This window comes from Salvelinus alpinus, chromosome 3, assembly GCF_045679555.1.
Source record: "Salvelinus alpinus chromosome 3, SLU_Salpinus.1, whole genome shotgun sequence".
NCBI classification, from domain to species: Eukaryota; Metazoa; Chordata; class Actinopteri; order Salmoniformes; family Salmonidae; genus Salvelinus; species Salvelinus alpinus.
The window spans coordinates 110,578,055-110,595,834 of NC_092088.1; the positions used below are offsets into that span (position 1 = coordinate 110,578,055).

Here is a 17,780-nt window from a genome sequence, read left to right on the forward strand (position 1 = left end):
TCTTACTGAATGTGTCAAAGAGCACTGTTTCCACCCGGTTTCGAACCGGGGACCTTTCGCGTGTGAGGCTAATGTGATAACCACTACACTACAGAAACTGCTGCATGTAGTTTTTGCAAGGTCTAAACCAAATTTTACTGATATTCACTGCATGTCTTTGAATTTCCAAAATAAGGCATTTATGAAAGCAACTATTCACTGTTATAAATACAGTTCTTACTGAATGTGTCAAAGAGCACTGTTTCCACCCGGTTTCGAACCGGGGACCTTTCGCGTGTTAAGCGAATGTGATAACCACTACACTACAGAAACTCCTGCATGTGATTTTTGCAAGGACTAAACCAAATTTTACTGATATTCACATAATTTATTTGAATTTCCATAATAAGGCATTTATGAAAGCAACTATTTACTGTTATACATACAGTTCTTACTGAATGTGTCAAAGAGCACTGTTTCCACCCGGTTTCGAACCGGGGACCTTTCGCGTGTGAGGCGAATGTGATAACCACTACACTACAGAAACTACTGCATGTGATTTTTGCAAGGACTAAACCAAATTTTACTGATATTCACATCATTTATTTGAATTTCCAAAATAAGGCATTTATGAAAGCAACTATTTACTGTTATAAATACAGTTCTTACTGAATGTGTCAAAGAGCACTGTTTCCACCCGGTTTCGAACCGGGGACCTTTCGCGTGTGAGGCGAATGTGATAACCACTACACTACAGAAACTGCTGCATGTAGTTTTTGCAAGGTCTAAACCAAATTTTACTGATATTCACTGCATGTCTTTGAATTTCCAAAATAAGGCATTTATGAAAGCAACTATTCACTGTTATAAATACAGTTCTTACTGAATGTGTCAAAGAGCACTGTTTCCACCCGGTTTCGAACCGGGGACCTTTCGCGTGTTAAGCGAATGTGATAACCACTACACTACAGAAACTCCTGCATGTGATTTTTGCAAGGACTAAACCAAATTTTACTGATATTCACTGCATGTCTTTGAATTTCCAAAATAAGGCAATTTTGAAAGCAACTATTCACTGTTATAAATACAGTTCTTACTGAATGTGTCAAAGAGCACTGTTTCCACCCGGTTTCAAACCGGGGACCTTTCGCGTGTGAAGCGAATGTGATAACCACTACACTACAGAAACTGCTGCATGTGGTTTTTGCAAGGACTAAACCAAATTTTACTGATATTCACATAATTTATTTGAATTTCCAAAATAAGGCATTTATGAAAGCAACTATTTACTGTTATAAATACAGTTCTTACTGAATGTGTCAAAGAGCACTGTTTCCACCCGGTTTCGAACCGGGGACCTTTCACATGTTAAGCGAACGTGATAACCACTACACTACAGAAACTGCTGCATGTTTTACTGATATTCACATCATTTATTTGAATTTCCAAAATAAGGCATTTATGAAAGCAAATATTCACTGTTATAAATACAGTTCTTACTGAATGTGTCAAAGAGCACTGTTTCCACCCGGTTTCGAACCGGGGACCTTTCGCGTGTAAAGCGAACGTGATAACCACTACACTACAGAAACTGCCGCATGTGATTTTTGCAAGTACTAAACCAAATTTTACTGCTATTCACTGCATGTATTTGAATTTCCAAAATATTATTATCTGTTATGAATACAGTTCTTACTGAATGTGTCAAAGAGCACTGTTCCCACCCGGTTTCGAACCGGGGACCTTTCGCGTGTGAAGCGAATGTGATAACCACTACACTACAGAAACTGCTTCATGTGATTTTTGCAAGGACTAAACCAAATTTTACTGATATTCACTGCATGTATTTGAATTTCCAAAATAAGGCATTTATGAAAGAAAGCACTTTTTCCACCCGGTTTCAAACCAGGGACCTTTCGCGTGTTAAGCGAACGTGATAACCACTTCACTACAGAAACTGCTGCATGTAATTTTTGCAAGGACTAAACCAAATTTTACTGATATTCACTGCATGTCTTTGAATTTCCAAAATAAGGCATTTATGAAAGCAACTATTCACTGTTATAAATACAGTTCTTACTGAATGTGTCAAAGAGCACTGTTTCCACCCGGTTTCGAACCGGGGACCTTTCGCGTGTTAAGCGAATGTGATAACCACTACACTACAGAAACTCCTGCATGTGATTTTTGCAAGGACTAAACCAAATTTTACTGATATTCACTGCATGTCTTTGAATTTCCAAAATAAGGCAATTATGAAAGCAACTATTCACTGTTATAAATACAGTTCTTACTGAATGTGTCAAAGAGCACTGTTTCCACCCGGTTTCAAACCGGGGACCTTTCGCGTGTGAAGCGAATGTGATAACCACTACACTACAGAAACTGCTGCATGTGGTTTTTGCAAGGACTAAACCAAATTTTACTGATATTCACATAATTTATTTGAATTTCCATAATAAGGCATTTATGAAAGCAACTATTCACTGTTATAAATACAGTTCTTACTGAATGTGTCAAAGAGCACTGTTCCCACCCGGTTTCGAACCGGGGACCTTTCACGTGTGAAGCGAATGTGATAACCACTACACTACAGAAACTGCTGCATGTGATTTTTGCAAGGACTAAACCAAATTTTACTGATATTCACTGCATGTATTTGAATTTCCAAAATAAGGCATTTACGAAAGAATGCACTGTACACTACAGAAACTGCTGCATGTAGTTTTTGCAAGGTCTAAACCAAATTTTACTGATATTCACTGCATGTCTTTGAATTTCCAAAATAAGGCATTTATGAAAGCAACTATTTACTGTTATAAATACAGTTCTTACTGAATGTGTCAAAGAGCACTGTTTCCACCCGGTTTCGAACCGGGGACCTTTCGCGTGTTAAGCGAACGGGATAACCACTACACTACAGAAACTGCTGCATGTTTTACTGATATTCACATCATTTATTTGAATTTCCAAAATAAGGCATTTATGAAAGCAACTATTCACTGTTATAAATACAGTTCTTACTGAATGTGTCAAAGAGCACTGTTTCCACCCGGTTTCGAACCGGGGACCTTTCGCGTGTAAAGCGAACGTGATAACCACTACACTACAGAAACTGCCGCATGTGATTTTTGCAAGTACTAAACCAAATTTTACTGCTATTCACTGCATGTATTTGAATTTCCAAAATATTATTATCTGTTATAAATACAGTTCTTACTGAATGTGTCAAAGAGCACTGTTCCCACCCGGTTTCGAACCGGGGACCTTTCGCGTGTGTAGCAAATGTGATAACCACTACACTACAGAAACTGCTTCATGTGATTTTTGCAAGGACTAAACCAAATTTTACTGATATTCACTGCATGTCTTTGAATTTCCAAAATAAGGCATTTATGAAAGCAACTATTCACTGTTATAAATACAGTTCTTACTGAATGTGTCAATGAGCACTGTTTCCACCCTGTTTTGAACCGAGGACCTTTCGCGTGTGAAGCATATGTGATAACCACTACACTACAGAAACTGCTGCATGTAGTTTTTGCAAGGTCTAAACCAAATTTTACTGATATTCACTGCATGTCTTTGAATTTCCAAAATAAGGCATTTATGAAAGCAACTATTTACTGTTATAAATACAGTTCTTACTGAATGTGTCAAAGAGCACTGTTTCCACCCGGTTTCGAACCGGGGACCTTTCGCGTGTTAAGCGAACGTGATAACCACTACACTACAGAAACTGCCGCATGTGATTTTTGCAAGCACTAAACCAAATTTTACTGCTATTCACTGCATGTCTTTGAATTTCCAAAATATTATTATCTGTTATAAATACAGTTCTTACTGAATGTGTCAAAGAGCACTGTTCCCACCCGGTTTCGAACCGGGGACCTTTCGCGTGTGAAGCGAATGTGATAACCACTACACTACAGAAACTGCTTCATGTGATTTTTGCAAGGACTACACCAAATTTTACTGATATTCACTGCATGTATTTGAATTTCCAAAATAAGGCATTTATGAAAGAAAGCACTTTTTCCACCCGGTTTCAAACCAGGGACCTTTCGCGTGTTAAGCGAACGTGATAACCACTTCACTACAGAAACTGCTGCATGTGATTTTTGCAAGGACTAAACCAAATTTTACTGATATTCACTGCATGTATTTGAATTTCCAAAATAAGGCATTTACGAAAGAATGCACTGTACACTACAGAAACTGCTGCATGTAGTTTTTGCAAGGTCTAAACCAAATTTTACTGATATTCACTGCATGTCTTTGAATTTCCAAAATAAGGCATTTATGAAAGCAACTATTTACTGTTATAAATACAGTTCTTACTGAATGTGTCAAAGAGCACTGTTTCCACCCGGTTTCGAACCGGGGACCTTTCGCGTGTTAAGCAAACGTGATAACCACTACACTACAGAAACTGCTGCATGTTTTACTGATATTCACATCATTTATTTGAATTTCCAAAATAAGGCATTTATGAAAGCAACTATTCACTGTTATAAATACAGTTCTTACTGAATGTGTCAAAGAGCACTGTTTCCACCCGGTTTCGAACCGGGGACCTTTCGCGTGTAAAGCGAACGTGATAACCACTACACTACAGAAACTGCCGCATGTGATTTTTGCAAGTACTAAACCAAATTTTACTGCTATTCACTGCATGTATTTGAATTTCCAAAATATTATTATCTGTTATAAATACAGTTCTTACTGAATGTGTCAAAGAGCACTGTTCCCACCCGGTTTCGAACCGGGGACCTTTCGCGTGTGAAGCAAATGTGATAACCACTACACTACAGAAACTGCTTCATGTGATTTTTGCAAGGACTAAACCAAATTTTACTGATATTCACTGCATGTCTTTGAATTTCCAAAATAAGGCATTTATGAAAGCAACTATTCACTGTTATAAATACAGTTCTTACTGAATGTGTCAATGAGCACTGTTTCCACCCTGTTTTGAACCGAGGACCTTTCGCGTGTGAAGCATATGTGATAACCACTACACTACAGAAACTGCTGCATGTAGTTTTTGCAAGGTCTAAACCAAATTTTACTGATATTCACTGCATGTCTTTGAATTTCCAAAATAAGGCATTTATGAAAGCAACTATTTACTGTTATAAATACAGTTCTTACTGAATGTGTCAAAGAGCACTGTTTCCACCCGGTTTCGAACCGGGGACCTTTCGCGTGTTAAGCGAACGTGATAACCACTACACTACAGAAACTGCCGCATGTGATTTTTGCAAGCACTAAACCAAATTTTACTGCTATTCACTGCATGTCTTTGAATTTCCAAAATATTATTATCTGTTATAAATACAGTTCTTACTGAATGTGTCAAAGAGCACTGTTCCCACCCGGTTTCGAACCGGGGACCTTTCGCGTGTGAAGCGAATGTGATAACCACTACACTACAGAAACTGCTTCATGTGATTTTTGCAAGGACTAAACCAAATTTTACTGATATTCACTGCATGTATTTGAATTTCCAAAATAAGGCATTTATGAAAGAAAGCACTTTTTCCACCCGGTTTCAAACCAGGGACCTTTCGCGTGTTAAGCGAACGTGATAACCACTTCACTACAGAAACTGCTGCATGTGATTTTTGCAAGGACTAAACCAAATTTTACTGATATTCACTGCATGTCTTTGAATTTCCAAAATAAGGCATTTATGAAAGCAACTATTCACTGTTATAAATACAGTTCTTACTGAATGTGTCAATGAGCACTGTTTCCACCCTGTTTTGAACCGAGGACCTTTCGCGTGTGAAGCATATGTGATAACCACTACACTACAGAAACTGCTGCATGTAGTTTTTGCAAGGTCTAAACCAAATTTTACTGATATTCACTGCATGTCTTTGAATTTCCAAAATAAGGCATTTATGAAAGCAACTATTCACTGTTATAAATACAGTTCTTACTGAATGTGTCAAAGAGCACTGTTCCCACCCGGTTTCGAACCGGGGACCTTTCGCGTGTGAAGCGAATGTGATAACCACTACACTACAGAAACTGCTGCATGTGTTTTTTGCAAGGACTAAACCAAATTTTACTGATATTCACTGCATGTATTTGAATTTCCAAAATAAGGCATTTATGAAAGAAAGCACTTTTTCCACCCGGTTTCAAATGTGTCAAAGAGCACTGTTTCCACCCGGTTTCGAACCGGGGACCTTACGCGTGTGAAGCAAACGTGATAACCACTACACTACAGAAACTGCTGCATGTGATTTTTGCAAGGACTAAACCAAATTTTACTGATATTCACTGCATGTCTTTGAATTTCCAAAATAAGGCATTTATGAAAGCAACTATTCACTGTTATAAATACAGTTCTTACTGAATGTGTCAAAGAGCACTGTTTCCACCCGTTTTCGAACCGGGGACCTTTCGCATGTTAAGCGAACGTGATAACCACTACACTACAGAAACTGCTGCATGTGCTTTTTGCAAGGACTAAACCAAATTTTACTGATATTCACTGCATGTATTTGAATTTCCAAAATAAGGCATTTACGAAAGAATGCACTGTTTCCACCCGTTTTCGAACCGGGGACCTTTCGCGTGTTAAGCGAACGTGATAACCACTACAGTACAGAAACTGCTGCATGTGATTTTTGCAAGGACTAAACCAAATTTTACTGATATTCACTGCATGTCTTTGAATTTCCAAAATAAGGCAATTATGAAAGCAACTATTCACTGTTATAAATACAGTTCTTACAGAATGTGTCAACGAGCACTGTTTCCACCCGGTTTCGAACCGGGGACCTTTCGCGTGGTAAGCGAACGTGATAACCACTACACTACAGAAACTGCTGCATGTTTTACTGATATTCACATCATTTATTTGAATTTCCAAAATAAGGCATTTATGAAAGCAACTATTCACTGTTATAAATACAGTTCTTACTGAATGTGTCAAAGAGCACTGTTCCCACCCGGTTTCGAACCGGGGACCTTTCGCGTGTGAAGCGAATGTGATAACCACTACACTACAGAAACTACTGCATGTGATTTTTGCAAGGACTAAACCAAATTTTACTGATATTCACATCATTTATTTGAATTTCCAAAAGTAAGGCAATTATGAAAGCAACTATTCACTGTTATAAATACAGTTCGTACTGAATGTGTCAAAGAGCACTGTTTCCACCCGGTTTCGAACCGGGGACCTTTCGCGTGTGAAGCGAATGTGATAACCACTACACTACTGAAACTGCTGCATGTCGTTTTTGCAAGGACTAAACCAAATTTTACTGATATTCACTGCATGTATTTGAATTTCCAAAATATTATTATCTGTTATAAATACAGTTCTTACTGAATGTGTCAAAGAGCACTGTTTCCACCCGGTTTCGAACCGGGGACCTTTCGCGTGTGAAGCGAATGTGATAACCACTACACTACTGAAACTGCTGCATGTCGTTTTTGCAAGGACTAAACCAAATTTTACTGATATTCACTGCATGTATTTGAATTTCCAAAATAAGGCATTTATGAAAGAATGCACTGTTTCCACCCGGTTTCGAACCGGGGACCTTTCGCATGTTAAGCTAACGTGATAACCACTACACTACAGAAACTGCTGCATGTGATTTTTGCAAGGACTAAACCAAATTTTACTGATATTCAATGCATGTATTTGAATTTCCAGAATATTATTATCTGTTATAAATACAGTTCTTACTGAATGTGTCAAAGAGCACTGTTCCCACCCGGTTTCGAACCGGGGACCTTTCGCGTGTGAAGCGAATGTGATAACCACTACACTACAGAAACTGCCGCATGTGATTTTTGCAAGGACTAAACCAAATTTTACTGATATTCATTGCATGTCTTTGAATTTCCAAAATAAGGCATTTATGAAAGCAACTATTCACTGTTATAAATACAGTTCTTACTGAATGTGTCAATGAGCACTGTTTCCACCCTGTTTTGAACCGAGGACCTTTCGCGTGTGAAGCATATGTGATAACCACTACACTACAGAAACTGCTGCATGTAGTTTTTGCAAGGTCTAAACCAAATTTTACTGATATTCACTGCATGTCTTTGAATTTCCAAAATAAGGCATTTATGAAAGCAACTATTTACTGTTATAAATACAGTTCTTACTGAATGTGTCAAAGAGCACTGTTTCCACCCGGTTTCGAACCGGGGACCTTTCGCGTGTTAAGCGATCGTGATAACCACTACACTACAGAAACTGCTGCATGTTTTACTGATATTCACATCATTTATTTGAATTTCCAAAATAAGGCATTTATGAAAGCAACTATTCACTGTTATAAATACAGTTCTTACTGAATGTGTCAAAGAGCACTGTTTCCACCCGGTTTCGAACCGGGGACCTTTCGCGTGTAAAGCGAACGTGATAACCACTACACTACAGAAACTGCCGCATGTGATTTTTGCAAGCACTAAACCAAATTTTACTGCTATTCACTGCATGTATTTGAATTTCCAAAATTTTATTATCTGTTATAAATACAGTTCTTACTGAATGTGTCAAAGAGCACTGTTCCCACCCGGTTTCGAACCGGGGACCTTTCGCGTGTGAAGCGAATGTGATAACCACTACACTACAGAAACTGCTTCATGTGATTTTTGCAAGGACTAAACCAAATTTTACTGATATTCACTGCATGTATTTGAATTTCCAAAATAAGGCATTTATGAAAGAAAGCACTTTTTCCACCCGGTTTCAAACCAGGGACCTTTCGCGTGTTAAGCGAACGTGATAACCACTTCACTACAGAAACTGCTGCATGTGATTTTTGCAAGGACTAAACCAAATTTTACTGATATTCACTGCATGTCTTTGAATTTCCAAAATAAGGCATTTATGAAAGCAACTATTCACTGTTATAAATACAGTTCTTACTGAATGTGTCAATGAGCACTGTTTCCACCCTGTTTTGAACCGAGGACCTTTCGCGTGTGAAGCATATGTGATAACCACTACACTACAGAAACTGCTGCATGTAGTTTTTGCAAGGTCTAAACCAAATTTTACTGATATTCACTGCATGTCTTTGAATTTCCAAAATAAGGCATTTATGAAAGCAACTATTCACTGTTATAAATACAGTTCTTACTGAATGTGTCAAAGAGCACTGTTTCCACCCGGTTTCGAACCGGGGACCTTTCGCGTGTAAAGCGAACGTGATAACCACTACACTACAGAAACTGCCGCATGTGATTTTTGCAAGCACTAAACCAAATTTTACTGCTATTCACTGCATGTATTTGAATTTCCAAAATATTATTATCTGTTATAAATACAGTTCTTACTGAATGTGTCAAAGAGCACTGTTCCCACCCGGTTTCGAACCGGGGACCTTTCGCATGTGAAGCGAATGTGATAACCACTACACTACAGAAACTGCTTCATGTGATTTTTGCAAGGACTAAACCAAATTTTACTGATATTCACTGCATGTATTTGAATTTCCAAAATAAGGCATTTATGAAAGAAAGCACTTTTTCCACCCGGTTTCAAACCAGGGACCTTTCGCGTGTTAAGCGAACGTGATAACCACTTCACTACAGAAACTGCTGCATGTGATTTTTGCAAGGACTAAACCAAATTTTACTGATATTCACTGCATGTCTTTGAATTTCCAAAATAAGGCATTTATGAAAGCAACTATTCACTGTTATAAATACAGTTCTTACTGAATGTGTCAATGAGCACTGTTTCCACCCTGTTTTGAACCGAGGACCTTTCGCGTGTGAAGCATATGTGATAACCTGCATATGTGATAACCTGTATTTGAATTTCCAAAATATTATTATCTGTTATAAATACAGTTCTTACTGAATGTGTCAAAGAGCACTGTTCCCACCCGGTTTCGAACCGGGGACCTTTCGCGTGTGAAGCGAATGTGATAACCACTACACTACAGAAACTGCTTCATGTGATTTTTGCAAGGACTAAACCAAATTTTACTGATATTCACTGCATGTATTTGAATTTCCAAAATAAGGCATTTATGAAAGAAAGCACTTTTTCCACCCGGTTTCAAACCAGGGACCTTTCGCGTGTTAAGCGAACGTGATAACCACTTCACTACAGAAACTGCTGCATGTGATTTTTGCAAGGACTAAACCAAATTTTACTGATATTCACTGCATGTCTTTGAATTTCCAAAATAAGGCATTTATGAAAGCAACTATTCACTGATATAAATACAGTTCTTACTGAATGTGTCAATGAGCACTGTTTCCACCCTGTTTTGAACCGAGGACCTTTCGCGTGTGAAGCATATGTGATAACCACTACACTACAGAAACTGCTGCATGTAGTTTTTGCAAGGTCTAAACCAAATTTTACTGATATTCACTGCATGTCTTTGAATTTCCAAAATAAGGCATTTATGAAAGCAACTATTCACTGTTATAAATACAGTTCTTACTGAATGTGTCAAAGAGCACTGTTCCCACCCGGTTTCGAACCGGGGACCTTTCGCGTGTGAAGCGAATGTGATAACCACTACACTACAGAAACTGCTGCATGTGTTTTTTGCAAGGACTAAACCAAATTTTACTGATATTCACTGCATGTATTTGAATTTCCAAAATAAGGCATTTATGAAAGAAAGCACTTTTTCCACCCGGTTTCAAACCAGGGACCTTTCGCGTGTTAAGCGAACGTGATAACCACTACACTACAGAAACTGCTGCATGTGATTTTTGCAAGGACTAAACCAAATTTTACTGATATTCACTGCATGTCTTTGAATTTCCAAAATAAGGCATTTATGAAAGCAACTATTCACTGTTATAAATACAGTTCTTTCTGAATGTGTCAAAGAGCACTGTTTCCACCCGGTTTCGAACCGGGGACCTTTCGCGTGTAAAGCGAACGTGATAACCACTACACTACAGAAACTACCGCATGGGATTTTTGCAAGTACTAAACCAAATTTTACTGCTATTCACTGCATGTATTTGAATTTCCAAAATATTATTATCTGTTATATTTATGAAAGCAACTATTCACTGTTATAAATACAGTTCTTACTGAATGTGTCAAAGAGCACTGTTTCCACCCGGTTTCAAACCGGGGACCTTTCGCGTGTGAAGCTAATGTGATAACCACTACACTACAGAAACTGCTGCATGTGGCTTTTGCAAGGACTAAACCAAATTTTACTGATATTCACATCATTTATTTGAATTTCCAAAATAAGGCATTTATGAAAGCAACTATTTACTGTTATAAATACAGTTCTTACTGAATGTGTCAAAGAGCACTGTTTCCACCCGGTTTCGAACCGGGGACCTTTCGCCTGTGAAGCGAACGTGATAACCACTACACTACAGAAACTACTGCATGTGATTTTTGCAAGGACTAAACCAAATTTTACTGATATTCACATCATTTATTTGAATTTCCAAAATAAGGCATTTATGAAAGCAACTATTTACTGTTATAAATACAGTTCTTACTGAATGTGTCAAAGAGCACTGTTTCCACCCGGTTTCGAATCGGGGACCTTTCGCGTGTGAAGTGAATGTGATAACCACTACACTACTGAAACTGCTGCATGTCGTTTTTGCAAGGACTAAACCAAATTTTACTGATATTCACTGCATGTATTTGAATTTCCAAAATAAGGCATTTATGAAAGCAACTATTCACTGTTATAAATACAGTTCTTACTGAATGTGTCAAAGAGCACTGTTTCCACCCGTTTTCGAACCGGGGACCTTTCGCATGTTAAGCGAACATGATAACCACTACACTACAGAAACTGCTGCATGTGCTTTTTGCAAGGACTAAACCAAATTTTACTGATATTCACTGCATGTATTTGAATTTCCAAAATAAGGCATTTACGAAAGAATGCACTGTTTCCACCCGTTTTCGAACCGGGGACCTTTCGCGTGTTAAGCGAACGTGATAACCATTACACTACAGAAACTGCTGCATGTGATTTTTGCAAGGACTAAACCAAATTTTACTGATATTCACTGCATGTCTTTGAATTTCCAAAATAAGGCAATTATGAAAGCAACTATTCACTGTTATAAATACAGTTCTTACAGAATGTGTCAAAGAGCACTGTTTCCACCCGGTTTCGAACCGGGGACCTTTCGCGTGTAAAGCGAACGTGATAACCACTACACTACAGAAACTACCGCATGGGATTTTTGCAAGTACTAAACCAAATTTTACTGCTATTCACTGCATGTATTTGAATTTCCAAAATATTATTATCTGTTATATTTATGAAAGCAACTATTCACTGTTATAAATACAGTTCTTACTGAATGTGTCAAAGAGCACTGTTTCCACGCGGTTTCAAACCGGGGACCTTTCGCGTGTGAAGCTAATGTGATAACCACTACACTACAGAAACTGCTGCATGTGGCTTTTGCAAGGACTAAACCAAATTTTACTGATATTCACATCATTTATTTGAATTTCCAAAATAAGGCATTTATGAAAGCAACTATTTACTGTTATAAATACAGTTCTTACTGAATGTGTCAAAGAGCACTGTTTCCACCCGGTTTCGAACCGGGGACCTTTCGCCTGTGAAGCGAACGTGATAACCACTACACTACAGAAACTGCTGCATGTGCTTTTTGCAAGGACTAAACCAAATTTTACTGATATTCACTGCATGTATTTGAATTTCCAAAATAAGGCATTTACGAAAGAATGCACTGTTTCCACCCGTTTTCGAACCGGGGACCTTTCGCGTGTGAAGCGAACGTGATAACCACTACACTACAGAAACTGCTGCATGTGATTTTTGCAAGGACTAAACCAAATTTTACTGATATTCACTGCATGTCTTTGAATTTCCAAAATAAGGCAATTATGAAAGCAACTATTCACTGTTATAAATACAGTTCTTACAGAATGTGTCAAAGAGCACTGTTTCCACCCGGTTTCGAACCGGGGACCTTTCGCGTGTAAAGCGAACGTGATAACCACTACACTACAGAAACTACCGCATGGGATTTTTGCAAGTACTAAACCAAATTTTACTGCTATTCACTGCATGTATTTGAATTTCCAAAATATTATTATCTGTTATATTTATGAAAGCAACTATTCACTGTTATAAATACAGTTCTTACTGAATGTGTCAAAGAGCACTGTTTCCACGCGGTTTCAAACCGGGGACCTTTCGCGTGTGAAGCTAATGTGATAACCACTACACTACAGAAACTGCTGCATGTGGCTTTTGCAAGGACTAAACCAAATTTTACTGATATTCACATCATTTATTTGAATTTCCAAAATAAGGCATTTATGAAAGCAACTATTTACTGTTATAAATACAGTTCTTACTGAATGTGTCAAAGAGCACTGTTTCCACCCGGTTTCGAACCGGGGACCTTTCGCCTGTGAAGCGAACGTGATAACCACTACACTACAGAAACTACTGCATGTGATTTTTGCAAGGACTAAACCAAATTTTACTGATATTCACATCATTTATTTGAATTTCCAAAATAAGGCATTTATGAAAGCAACTATTTACTGTTATAAATACAGTTCTTACTGAATGTGTCAAAGAGCACTGTTTCCACCCGGTTTCGAATCGGGGACCTTTCGCGTGTGAAGTGAATGTGATAAGCACTACACTACTGAAACTGCTGCATGTCGTTTTTGCAAGGACTAAACCAAATTTTACTGATATTCACTGCATGTATTTGAATTTCCAAAATAAGGCATTTATGAAAGAATGCACTGTTTCCACCCGGTTTCGAACCGGGGACCTTTCGCGTGTGAAGCAAACGTGATAACCACTACACTACAGAAACTGCTGCATGTGATTTTTGCAAGGACTAAACCAAATTTTACTGATATTCACTGCATGTCTTTGAATTTCCAAAATAAGGCATTTATGAAAGCAACTATTCACTGTTATAAATACAGTTCTTACTGAATGTGTCAAAGAGCACTGTTTCCACCCGTTTTCGAACCGGGGACCTTTCGCATGTGAAGCGAACGTGATAACCACTACACTACAGAAACTGCTGCATGTGCTTTTTGCAAGGACTAAACCAAATTTTACTGATATTCACTGCATGTATTTGAATTTCCAAAATAAGGCATTTACGAAAGAATGCACTGTTTCCACCCGTTTTCGAACCGGGGACCTTTCGCGTGTTAAGCGAACGTGATAACCACTACACTACAGAAACTGCTGCATGTGATTTTTGCAAGGACTAAACCAAATTTTACTGATATTCACTGCATGTATTTGAATTTCCAAAATAAGGCAATTATGAAAGCAACTATTCACTGTTATAAATACAGTTCTTACAGAATGTGTCAAAGAGCACTGTTTCCACCCGGTTTCGAACCGGGGACCTTTCGCGTGGTAAGCGAACGCGATAACCACTACACTACAGAAACTGCTGCATGTTTTACTGATATTCACATCATTTATTTGAATTTCCAAAATAAGGCATTTATGAAAGCAACTATTCACTGTTATAAATACAGTTCTTACTGAATGTGTCAAAGAGCACTGTTCCCACCCGGTTTCGAACCGGGGACCTTTCGCGTGTTAAGCGAACGTGATAACCACTACACTACAGAAACTGCTGCATGTGATTTTTGCAAGGACTAAACCAAATTTTACTGATATTCACTGCATGTATTTGAATTTCCAAAATATTATTATCTGTTATAAATACAGTTCTTACTGAATGTGTCAAAGAGCACTGTTCCCACCCGGTTTCGAACCGGGGACCTTTCGCGTGTGAAGCGCATGTGATAACCACTACACTACAGAAACTGCTGCATGTGATTTTTGCAAGGACTAAACCAAATTTTACTGATATTCACTGCATGTATTTGAATTTCCAAAATATTATTATCTGTTATAAATACAGTTCTTACTGAATGTGTCAAAGGGCACTGTTCCCACCCGGTTTCGAACCGGGGACCTTTCGCGTGTGAAGCGAATGTGATAACCACTACACTACAGAAACTACTGCATGTGATTTTTGCAAGGACTAAACCAAATTTTACTGATATTCATTGCATGTCTTTGAATTTCCAAAATAAGGCATTTATGAAAGCAACTATTCACTGTTATAAATACAGTTCTTACTGAATGTGTCAAAGAGCATTTGCTCCACCCGGTTTCGAACCGGGGACCTTTCGCGTGTAAAGCGAAGGTGATAACCACTACACTACAGAAACTGCCCCATGTGATTTTTGCAAGGACTAAACCAAATTTTACTGCTATTCACTGCATGTATTTGAATTTCCAAAATATTATTATCTGTTATAAATACAGTTCTTACTGAATGTGTCAAAGAGCACTGTTTCCACCCGGTTTCGAACCGGGGACCTTTCGCGTGTGAAGCGAATGTGATAACCACTACATTACAGAAATCGCTGCATGTGGTTTTTGCAAGGACTAAACCAAATTTTACTGATATTCACTGCATGTATTTGAATTTCCAATATAAGGCATTTATGAAAGAAAGCACTTTTTCCACCCGGTTTCAAACCAGGGACCTTTCGCGTGTTAAGCGAACGTGATAACCACTACACTACAGAAACTGCCGCATGTGATTTTTGCAAGGACTAAACCAAATTTTACTGATATTCACATCATTTATTTGAATTTCCAAAATAAGGCATTTATGAAAGCAACTATTTACTGTTATAAATACAGTTCTTACTGAATGTGTCAAAGAGCACTGTTTCCACCCGGTTTTGAACCAGGGACCTTTCGCGTGTTAAGCGAACGTGATAACCACTACACTACAGAAACTGCTTCATGTGGTTTTTGCAAGGACTAAACCAAATTTTACTGATATTCACTGCATGTGTTTGAATTTCCAAAATAAGGCATTTATGAAAGAAAGCACTTTTTCCACCCGGTTTCAAACCAGGGACCTTTCGCGTGTTAAGCGAACGTGATAACCACTACACTACAGAAACTGCTGCATGTGATTTTTGCAAGGACTAAACCAAATTTGACTGATATTCACTGCATGTCTTTGAATTTCCAAAATAAGGCATTTATGAAAGCAACTATTCACTGTTATAAATACAGTTCTTACTGAATGTGTCAAAGAGCACTGTTTCCACCCGGTTTCGAACCGGGGACCTTTCGCGTGTGAAGCGAATGTGATAACCACTACACTACTGAAACTGCTGCATGTCGTTTTTGCAAGGACTAAACCAAATTTTACTGATATTCACTGCATGTATTTGAATTTCCAAAATAAGGCATTTATGAAAGAATGCACTGTTTCCACCCGGTTTCAAACCAGGGACCTTTCGCGTGTTAAGCTAACGCGATAACCACTACACTACAGAAACTGCTGCATGTTTTACTGATATTCACATCATTTATTTGAATTTCCAAAATAAGGCATTTATGAAAGCAACTATTCACTGTTATAAATACAGTTCTTACAGAATGTGTCAAAGAGCACTGTTTCCACCCGGTTTCGAACCGGGGACCTTTCGCGTGTTAAGCGAACGTGATAACCACTACACTACAGAAACTGCTGCATGTGATTTTTGCAAGGACTAAACCAAATTTTACTGATATTCACTGCATGTATTTGAATTTCCAAAATATTATTATCTGTTATAAATACAGTTCTTACTGAATGTGTCAAAGAGCACTGTTCCCACCCGGTTTCGAACCGGGGACCTTTCGCGTGTGAAGCGCATGTGATAACCACTACACTACAGAAACTGCTGCATGTGATTTTTGCAAGGACTAAACCAAATTTTACTGATATTCACTGCATGTATTTGAATTTCCAAAATATTATTATCTGTTATAAATACAGTTCTTACTGAATGTGTCAAAGTGCACTGTTCCCACCCGGTTTCGAACCGGGGACCTTTCGCGTGTGAAGCGAATGTGATAACCACTACACTACAGAAACTACTGCATGTGATTTTTGCAAGGACTAAACCAAATTTTACTGATATTCATTGCATGTCTTTGAATTTCCAAAATAAGGCATTTATGAAAGCAACTATTCACTGTTATAAATACAGTTCTTACTGAATGTGTCAAAGAGCATTTGCTCCACCCGGTTTCGAACCGGGGACCTTTCGCGTGTAAAGCGAAGGTGATAACCACTACACTACAGAAACTGCCCCATGTGATTTTTGCAAGGACTAAACCAAATTTTACTGCTATTCACTGCATGTATTTGAATTTCCAAAATATTATTATCTGTTATAAATACAGTTCTTACTGAATGTGTCAAAGAGCACTGTTTCCACCCGGTTTCGAACCGGGGACCTTTCGCGTGTGAAGCGAATGTGATAACCACTACATTACAGAAATCGCTGCATGTGGTTTTTGCAAGGACTAAACCAAATTTTACTGATATTCACTGCATGTATTTGAATTTCCAATATAAGGCATTTATGAAAGAAAGCACTTTTTCCACCCGGTTTCAAACCAGGGACCTTTCGCGTGTTAAGCGAACGTGATAACCACTACACTACAGAAACTGCCGCATGTGATTTTTGCAAGGACTAAACCAAATTTTACTGATATTCACATCATTTATTTGAATTTCCAAAATAAGGCATTTATGAAAGCAACTTTTTACTGTTATAAATACAGTTCTTACTGAATGTGTCAAAGAGCACTGTTTCCACCCGGTTTCGAACCAGGGACCTTTCGCGTGTTAAGCGAACGTGATAACCACTACACTACAGAAACTGCTTCATGTGGTTTTTGCAAGGACTAAACCAAATTTTACTGATATTCACTGCATGTGTTTGAATTTCCAAAATAAGGCAT

At 38.1% G+C, this 17,780-nt stretch overlaps 15 non-coding genes across 15 annotated transcripts; all 15 read right to left on the reverse strand.

Moving 5' to 3' along the window:
• Positions 1-453: 453 nt before the first annotated feature.
• trnav-cac (transfer RNA valine (anticodon CAC)) lies at positions 454-526 on the reverse strand. Its single transcript has one exon. It is a non-coding gene; the product is annotated as a tRNA-Val (tRNA).
• A 141-nt stretch (positions 527-667) lies between these two features.
• Positions 668-740, reverse strand: trnav-cac (transfer RNA valine (anticodon CAC)). The gene has a single exon. It is a non-coding gene; the product is annotated as a tRNA-Val (tRNA).
• A 758-nt stretch (positions 741-1,498) lies between these two features.
• Positions 1,499-1,571, reverse strand: trnav-uac (transfer RNA valine (anticodon UAC)). Its single transcript has one exon. It is a non-coding gene; the product is annotated as a tRNA-Val (tRNA).
• A 1,451-nt stretch (positions 1,572-3,022) lies between these two features.
• Positions 3,023-3,095, reverse strand: trnav-uac (transfer RNA valine (anticodon UAC)). Its single transcript has one exon. It is a non-coding gene; the product is annotated as a tRNA-Val (tRNA).
• Positions 3,096-3,646: 551 nt separating this feature from the next.
• Positions 3,647-3,719, reverse strand: trnav-aac (transfer RNA valine (anticodon AAC)). Its single transcript has one exon. It is a non-coding gene; the product is annotated as a tRNA-Val (tRNA).
• An 809-nt stretch (positions 3,720-4,528) lies between these two features.
• trnav-uac (transfer RNA valine (anticodon UAC)) lies at positions 4,529-4,601 on the reverse strand. Its single transcript has one exon. It is a non-coding gene; the product is annotated as a tRNA-Val (tRNA).
• Positions 4,602-5,152: 551 nt separating this feature from the next.
• trnav-aac (transfer RNA valine (anticodon AAC)) lies at positions 5,153-5,225 on the reverse strand. The gene has a single exon. It is a non-coding gene; the product is annotated as a tRNA-Val (tRNA).
• A 1,524-nt stretch (positions 5,226-6,749) lies between these two features.
• On the reverse strand, positions 6,750-6,822 carry trnag-acc (transfer RNA glycine (anticodon ACC)). Its single transcript has one exon. It is a non-coding gene; the product is annotated as a tRNA-Gly (tRNA).
• A 1,510-nt stretch (positions 6,823-8,332) lies between these two features.
• trnav-uac (transfer RNA valine (anticodon UAC)) lies at positions 8,333-8,405 on the reverse strand. The gene has a single exon. It is a non-coding gene; the product is annotated as a tRNA-Val (tRNA).
• A 721-nt stretch (positions 8,406-9,126) lies between these two features.
• trnav-uac (transfer RNA valine (anticodon UAC)) lies at positions 9,127-9,199 on the reverse strand. The gene has a single exon. It is a non-coding gene; the product is annotated as a tRNA-Val (tRNA).
• A 1,631-nt stretch (positions 9,200-10,830) lies between these two features.
• On the reverse strand, positions 10,831-10,903 carry trnav-uac (transfer RNA valine (anticodon UAC)). Its single transcript has one exon. It is a non-coding gene; the product is annotated as a tRNA-Val (tRNA).
• A 1,177-nt stretch (positions 10,904-12,080) lies between these two features.
• On the reverse strand, positions 12,081-12,153 carry trnav-uac (transfer RNA valine (anticodon UAC)). The gene has a single exon. It is a non-coding gene; the product is annotated as a tRNA-Val (tRNA).
• Positions 12,154-12,902: 749 nt separating this feature from the next.
• On the reverse strand, positions 12,903-12,975 carry trnav-uac (transfer RNA valine (anticodon UAC)). Its single transcript has one exon. It is a non-coding gene; the product is annotated as a tRNA-Val (tRNA).
• Positions 12,976-14,322: 1,347 nt separating this feature from the next.
• trnag-acc (transfer RNA glycine (anticodon ACC)) lies at positions 14,323-14,395 on the reverse strand. The gene has a single exon. It is a non-coding gene; the product is annotated as a tRNA-Gly (tRNA).
• Positions 14,396-16,440: 2,045 nt separating this feature from the next.
• trnav-aac (transfer RNA valine (anticodon AAC)) lies at positions 16,441-16,513 on the reverse strand. The gene has a single exon. It is a non-coding gene; the product is annotated as a tRNA-Val (tRNA).
• Between the last annotated feature and the right edge of the window lie 1,267 nt (positions 16,514-17,780).